The sequence below is a fragment of the Camelus ferus genome, chromosome 8 (genome assembly GCF_009834535.1).
Source record: "Camelus ferus isolate YT-003-E chromosome 8, BCGSAC_Cfer_1.0, whole genome shotgun sequence".
Lineage (NCBI taxonomy): Eukaryota > Metazoa > Chordata > Mammalia > Artiodactyla > Camelidae > Camelus > Camelus ferus.
The window spans coordinates 9,773,260-9,781,538 of record NC_045703.1 but is presented as its reverse complement, the minus strand read 5'-3'; the positions used below and the strand labels follow the sequence as shown (position 1 = coordinate 9,781,538).

Here is an 8,279-nt window from a genome sequence, read left to right as displayed (position 1 = left end):
AGGCCTTTTGAGCACTAGCTACCTGGACTCCTTGCTTGGTGCCTGCAATTAATGCTATACTTTCTCCTTCATCACAACCCAGTGTCAGTAGATTGGCAGGTGGACCCCAGTTTGGTTCAGTAACACTCTTAGAATTCTAAGCAGGAAACAAAGGCAGGAGCCCTCTACCCTTGACCCTCCTTGTTACCACCATTTAATCAATACATGCAAAATTAGGATACACGTTTCCTGAATCTCTTCCCTCCCTCTCTCTTCTCTCCTCCTTTCCCTGCTGGAAAACAAGCAATCTTTCCTTGGACTTTTCTTATATCATATCTTCCTTCTAGTGTCAGAAAGCAGGCCTCCTGCTTATAGATTATAAAAGTTTTCACTACCATTGGCTGAAGGACTATCCTTTCTATGCTCCATGGGAAATCAATGTGCTGGGTCATCCAGGTTCAGCCTCTGATGTGTTGAAGGGGAAAGATTAAGCAATTTATATGATTCTCTCAAAGTCTGTTGTATACACTTTTTTTTTCATTTCAGAGGCTGTCACCTGTTTTTATCCTTCATTCTTTCTGAAACATCCATTTCTCTGATGGAAACATAGATACTGAAGAAAAATAGAGGGGAAATAAAGAATACAGAATTTCAGGACCTTTCCTAGCAAAACAGGTCAATTTCAAACAAACAGTTCTCCTGATATTCGAAGAAACTGAAAGCAAGTTGCCCTTCTTAAAAAAAAAAGAACCTGAAAGACAAACAGGTGATCAAAAAAGAGATGAAGAGAGAACAGGGGATGAAAAGTTAGTTTATGGAGCTCAGGAACAAGTAGAAGAATAAAATGAAACTATTATAGAGGTGACCTTCTCATTAGATGCAACAAAAAGTAAAATAGATGTGGATAAAAGTGGAGTTGAATACCAAGAGAACAGGCCTGAGGAAACAACAAAATGAAATGAAAAAGGACAAAGGAATAAAAAGAAAGAAGATGGAAAATATAGACAACAAAGAAATAATCACCATTCTGGAAGAAAAGAGCATACAAAACGGGGGGCGGGTTAGAAATCAAATGCATAATTGAATAAATGTTCCTAAAACAAAGACTTATGTCTATAGATGACAAAGACATAGCTTAGCCAACACTCCAGAAAATTTGACTACTGATTAATTAGACAGATCCCAGAAAATGGATTTAGGAGGGACGTTGTAGTAAGTTACACAACCAAGAAATAAGGAAGAAAATGAACCAGATCAGCTGAAATAAGAAAGAATAAGAGGAAATGAATTCAGAATATTTAGGTTCCTGCCATGTTGGAAGGCAGCATCGTGTGGTTGTTAAAGGGCCAGCTCTGTAGTAGATCCCAGCCCTGCTCTCATTAACCTGCGTCCTAGACAAGTTATTTTCCCTCTCTGTGCCTCAGCTTTCTTGTCTTTAAAATAGTGATAATCATAGCCACCCACATAATAGAGTGACGCTGAAGAGTGAATGAGATGATATGTTTAATCTTCTTAGAAAAAGGCTTAGTCTAAAGTAAGCACTAATTACTATTCAGTTGAACAGAGCTTGGTAGTTTTCTGAAGGTGGAGGGTCAGAGAGAGGGGAGAGACAAAGATGAGTCCTAGGTATCACAACTGGGCAATCAGAGCGTCAGTCATTATCAAGGAGAATCTGGAGGGGGAGGTTATAAAAACATCCCCAGTTGTGCAGAATTCATTTTGAACATTTCACAGTGGAGGCATCTTTCGGCAGACAGGTAGAGCTGCCCTGTGGGCACCTAGGATATCAGTGGAAACAAAGACGAGGCAGAGAAGTGATGGAGTAAAGGTAGCAGGGCTTTGGAGAGCCCAAGGTCAGGAGCACAGATAAATGCTTATCCTCCTTCAAAAGGACGACACTTCTCCCATGAAAGAGCAAGAAAACCATAAGGATGTACGTGGAAGCAGATACGTTTGTAGACTGTAGTTGGTAACGCTGAAAAGAGTTCCCACCTGGGGCTTCAGTTTTGTCTATAAAGTGACAGGGAGGTCACCTGTGGCCGAAGATGGGAAGTCTGTGCAGGACTAAAGGTTAGGAATAATAGTTCATGATAAGAGGGCAGCCAGAGGTGGCCCTTCTCAAAAAAAAAAAAAAAAAAAAAAAAAAGGTTCATTGGGGACCCAGCAGACATTAAATGAAAAGTATGAACTATAGTATTGCAAGCCAAAAAAAAAAAAGCCAAGGTTTTTTTTTTTCCCTCCAGCAATTTTTCCAGTGTTCTGAATGTAGGAACAAGATCTAGGATGCAAAATTTATTACATGGCTACTTTTACCATAAAACAAAGTAGAAAAAAATGCAGTTTAGTCCATTTTCAAGATTTACCTGGCAGTGTGGTGTTGGCTTCTGCTACAAAATACCTGCCTCACATCCCTATTGTCTTCCAAAAAGACTTTAATCAGAAAATAAAATCTCTCAGAGCATACAATCGAAAGTATTTCCTAGAATTTTCTAAAAGTAATGAGAAGGAAGCTTGAATATGCTGATTAACATGCAAGCTAGTTATTGGACAAGGCAAGATTATTGTTTTAATATCCTCTCTTTCAGTGACTCTAGAAGATTACATAACTGATTGTATAACACACTATATAAAGTACAAGGCTTAATCTTAGAAACATCAATCTCATATCTGAGTTTTCATATTTGGTATAAACATCTGGAGGATTTCTTTCTCCTCCATCCAAATAGTTTAGAGCTCTCATAAAGGACAAAACAACCTTAGGGCATAAGATTGACAGTAAACTCCCTAATCAATGGAGTCATTACTTTCCCTCTTTCCGAGGAGTCGGTTAGCAATATAAAAAATATCTTGAAGAAATGAGTCAGCAAATGTGGGGCAAGACAATGTATTGAAGGATAATGAATCACACTGAGGCAAACAAAAAAAATGAGAATGAAGATAGACTGTGATGATAATAAGTTAGTTTGAAATGATGGGGAAAGACAATTGTCAACATCATGCTATGATCTGTGTGGCATATTATGACTTCCAGGAGCCTCTGGCTGTAATCTCTGGGTTAGAAGTGGGCATAAACACTTTTCAGAGTCATGTTGTAAGTGGGTATCATATCACAAAAAACCAATGCCTCTCTAATAACTCATCACACGTGGCATCTCTACACAGTATCATAGCAGAAACTTGCTCTGATTTGACTAGTAAAATATGAAATATGCCTCTTCCATTCTACAATAACCCATTCGTCTTTACTGGTTAGATTTTCCAGATTACCAACACTTGTTTTTCTGAAGTCTGTGCCATCAATCCTTTGTCAGTTCTTTACTACTATTACTTGAATTTAAGAAAGTTGCAATGCAAAAACAATTTAGGTTACAGTTATATTCGGAGATGAGAGTACTAAAAATCCAGCAACACATTTGAAAGCCCAGCAAAGGGTCGGCTCTTAGTTGCTTTGATGACCTTATTTGATGCCTAGTAAACAAAACAGGGTGCCCAACACTCCTTTTCTCCTTATTCTCAACTTCTGTTATATACGCTATTTTAATAAATTATTTAGCCTCTGTTGTTCCAAGTTCTCAGATTTTTTTCACATCCCAATTCTCCAGCTTCCGGTGTGTTATTTCCTGTTATGAGATGAGTCAACGTAGTTTGTTTTTTATTGTTGATTTGCAAAGAGAGGCAGGCTGGCCGGGGTACGTGGGGATGTTTCACAATGCGAGTTCCTTCCTGTATGTGTACACGCACGCGCACGCACACTGGCCCTAGGTAAGAAGTTGCCAGATCTTTAACGTCTTCAAACCACCCTTTCTGGATCTTTTCCCCCTCCTTTTGGAAGCAGGTCCTGCAGCCTGGATTCTCCTTTCTTCTTTACAAAAAGCCTGGTGTGGGTCACAGCTCCCGGGGCTCCTGGGTTGCAGTGGCCTCTTTTCTTCAAGAATGAACGTACTGGGTAGCAAAGCAGAGAGAAGAAGTCTTGCCCCAAGCTGGCAGCCTCAGTATTTCTGGGACATCAGTGCTGCTCCTTCTCACAAGTTACATCCTGTCCGTGGACAGACTGGCCCAACAACAAGGTTGTATCTGTTAAAGTGAAACGTGCTCCGAAGGGTGTGGGTTGGAGCAGAGGGATGTGGGGGATGGGAGAGTTAAAATAGGAAAGTGGTTTCGCAGCCTTTCAAAATCCTATATATATATATATACATACTTAGCCTATCAAAATCCTACATATCAAAATATACTCAGTCAAGGCAATCCTCATGACTTTTACTGATATTTTGTTCTAGAGGACAGCAATATTAATATATTTCTAGAAAAGAAAAGCTTGACTTTAGTAAAATATCATTGAGAGATATTTTATATGATATCTAAGATCTTTTATATCTAGAGACGTATATAATTAAATGTTACTGACAAAAATTATTTTGAACTTATTTCAGACACTGAAGTTTAATGAAGTCTTAAACATATAGAATTACTACATGCACATACTAAGTAAACATAAAGTAGGTGAGTGGAGTAAAAAGAGAGGCACTCAAATATTTTAGATTGTCCATTCCTTAGATATGTTTGGTTTTCTGCGTGAGAGTGTTTGTCACCCTAATTCAGTGACTTTTAACAGTACTTATGTTATGATTTTTTTTCATAGCCCATGGAATAATTTATTGTGGGAGAGCTGAAAAGTTGCTCTCATTTGCTAATACTTCAAAGCATCATTTATTTGCTCATGGAAAGAACTAGAAAGATTGGTTCCAAATTTAAAATGTCACCCTAGTAATGTAGTATTTAAAAATGAGTAACCACGTGGAGTTACCAGTCATATTTTAAAATTCATATTCTGGCTAAATCTGTAGTGTTTTTTGTTTTTTGTTTTTTTTTTTTTAGCAAAACCATAGTAAGTATACCGAAGTGATCTTACAGTCTTCATTTCAAAATGTTTCCCCAATAATTTCTGAACCACGTGGCAGAAATTTGATACTGATGACTAAATTTGCTGTCATGCTTCATTATTTTTAATAGTGAAACCAATGAGAGAGCTAGGCTTTAGACACTAATTACTACCTTAGAAATATGAACCTCCATGAGACTATATGGGGATATCATGTTAAAGTACTCCCAATAAAATAAAAAGCAAAGCTCAGAGATGCAGGGAAGAGACAGACTGAGTGAAACAAGGTGCCAGCCAGACACTGGGCTAGATGCTTCCCAGACCTTATGTCATTGAATATTATGGTTAGATAGGAAATTTTTTAAGTTGTGGAGGTTATCTTTTACTAAGTCAGACTAACTCTTGATTCTAATGTTCATAATGCAAAGATCATTTGCTCTGCCCTATGCTTCTCTTGCACATGGTTTTCCTTTTTTTTAAAAGTCCTGTTTCTTGAATCATCACCTGCCTTGGGCTTGGTGTGGTAGTTTCTGAATGACTGGGTTAGCACATCAGTTCACTTTTCAAAATATTTCCAGGGCAGGCCACTCATTCAGTATCCCAGGTGCCTAATGAATCGTGTTCCTCTCCCCAGCCCACTGAGCAGGATTTCAAAGCCTCCTTTATCTCTCTGGGTGGATACAGAGTCATTAAGCTTAAATATGCCCTGTGCCAATAGACTTGAGGGTTGGGTTTAGTTATTATTAACTTGGGGAGCCTCCACCCAGCTAACTATTCTAGGAAATAACTGGATGACTCAGGTGCTTTTATATTCATCTTTCAGCAAACCAGTCATCTTCCCTGAGCACTGTGGCTGGAGGTGAATGTCCCAGCAAGTTTGCCATCATGTCTCCATCACTACACAAACTCCGTGGCTAACAGACGAGAAGGTGCATGGCTAACAGAATCCTTTTTGTTTTCTTGTAAATATCGACTTGTTTGTTATAAAAGGTCCATAACTATTTGTTCCTTGCAGCTTTGCTGAGGCTGTGAGCTGTTATCATAAAGCACAGAGTGGCACCTTCATTTAGGGAGTGTGGACGTGGGATTTAGAAGTGAGAGGATGATGAAGTGGGACTGAAACCTGAGTTCGATCTCACCTGGAAGAAAAACAGCACTGAGAGTATCTGCCCGTCTTTCCACTCAAAGACTAGCCTCCCTGGTGTGATTTCCTTAAAGCAGCCTGTGGTGTGACAGAGCCAAGTGAGACAACTCTGGTGACGCCCTCCCCTCCGGCCAGGCGCACACCTGATTCACAGACGCTGGAGGGAGGAAGGGGGAAGAGGATTTCAGAAGCACAGCCAGCTGGGCCCCTCCCCTACCTCCTAAAAGCAAATATAGTTAGTCCTCATCTACTTGGGAGCTGAGCAGGCTCTTAATTCAGAAAACACCATGACCAGCACTTAATTTCCTAAGTGTAAGGACATAAGGGATATATCATCTTCTGGATGAAAAAATTCTCCTGAAATAAAATAAGAGTTAATATTTTTTAGGGGGAGGGTATAGCTCAGTGGTAGAGCACGTGCTTAGCATACATGAGGTCCTGGGTTCAATCCCCAGTACCTCCATTAAAATAAACAAATAAACAAACCTAATTATCCGCCCCCATAAAAACAAAACAAAAACGAAAGAGCTAATTTTGTATTAAATACTTATTATTTGTATTAAATACTTATTTTTTTTTATTAAACACAGTGCAGTAGGTGCTAAGGCCAGCACCTTACCTGCTTTTGCTTATGACAAAGTTCACAACATCTGCAAAAAATTTCATTATTTCACTATTTTATAGATGAAGAAACTTAGGACAGCAGCTTGCCCAGAGTTTCACAGCTGAGCCAAAATTTAAAGCAAAATTTTGTGTGTTTGTTTTTAAGAGCCAGAACTATTGACAAGTATATCACATTACCTATGGAGTAACCAATTCAGTAAAATGAATATGACTAGCATGGAGCCTGCCTGCCTAACCTTACAATTAGTTTGTATTGTATACATAATAACTTATTTTGGCATAAAAATTTTTACCACATTTAAAAAAAAAATCACAAAACGTTGAAACTTTCAAAGTAAATATTTCACAACAATGAGAAATAACTCTATCAAAACCTGGGTAAAATTCATAACATAGACAGCATCAAGATTCACGTCAAAGGCAGTGATCCCACTGAAAGTCACAAAGGAAAAAAAACACAATTCAGTATTCACAGTAGCACTATTAACAACAGCCAAGACATAGAAGCAATCTAAGTGTACATCGATAGATCACTGAATAAAGAAATTGTGGTATATATATATATATACACACACATACACACAATGGAATACTACACAGCCATAGAAAAGAATGAAATAATGCCATTTGCAGAAACATGGATGGCGCTGGAGATCATTATTCTAAGTCAGATAAGCCAAAAAGAGAAAGAAAAATATCATATGATATCACTCATATGTGGAATCTAAAAAAAAAAAAGAAAAAGACACAAAGACAAAACAGAGACAGACTCACAGACATAGAACAAAGTTATGGTTACCAGGAGGGAAAAGGGGTGGGAGGGATAAATTGGGAGTTCGAGATTTGCAGATACTAACTACTATATATAACGTAGATAAACAACAAATTTCTTCTGTATAGTGCAGGGAACTATATTCAATATCTTGTAGTAACCTATAATGAAAAAGAATGTGAAAAGGAATATATGTATTATATGTATGACTGAATCATTATGTTGTGCATCAGAAACTGACACAACATTGTAAACTAGCTATACTTCATTATTTTAAAAGGATACAGATTTGACAAATATGGGTTGGAGGGCTTAGGTGTTCTTTATAGTCCTCTCTATGTTACTATATGTTTGAAATATTTTGCATGGAAATATATTTATAAAAAGACAGGTCATTACTTATGCAGAACTTCTGGCCATTAACCTTACCTTAAGGCTGCCCTAGGTAACCATGTGCTCTGACTTCATGTCAGGCATAAGCAAAAAAATAATAAAAAGAAAATCTGTGAGGCAAAAGCCTATCTTAAGTGACTTTTTTTCTGGAAAAATATTTAAAAACTCCAGAGTCAGATTATTTTAACAATAAATTCTAAAATCCTGTGTGATATAATATGCTCTTTTAAAAAAAGCTTCCAAATTTATTTTACAAATTTAGTTCAATCTTGATACCAAAAAATGACAAACTACAAAGGGAACGAGGGATGGGAGGGAGAGTAGGGAGGGAGACAGAGAAGAAAGGAGAGAAAATTAAACACAATATCATTTATGAATACAGGTGGAGAAAATGCTAAATAAAATTCTACCAAGTTAAAATCAAAAGTCTATTAAAAAGAAAAAATTAACCCCCACCATGGAAATTTTACCATGGAATGGAAGGGGAG

General features: G+C 37.7%; 2 long non-coding RNA genes across 2 annotated transcripts; one reads left to right on the top strand and one right to left on the bottom strand.

Annotated features, from left to right (window-relative positions):
* Positions 1–2,402: 2,402 nt before the first annotated feature.
* LOC116665262 lies at positions 2,403–6,125 on the bottom strand. Its single transcript, XR_004321793.1, has 2 exons — positions 5,998–6,125; positions 2,403–4,053 (listed from the first exon to the last, which is right to left on the bottom strand). It is a non-coding gene; the product is annotated as an uncharacterized LOC116665262 (long non-coding RNA).
* Positions 3,912–6,936, top strand: LOC116665261. The gene is made up of 3 exons (XR_004321792.1): positions 3,912–4,046; positions 5,682–5,787; positions 5,874–6,936. It is a non-coding gene; the product is annotated as an uncharacterized LOC116665261 (long non-coding RNA).
* The last annotated feature ends 1,343 nt before the right edge of the window (positions 6,937–8,279 follow it).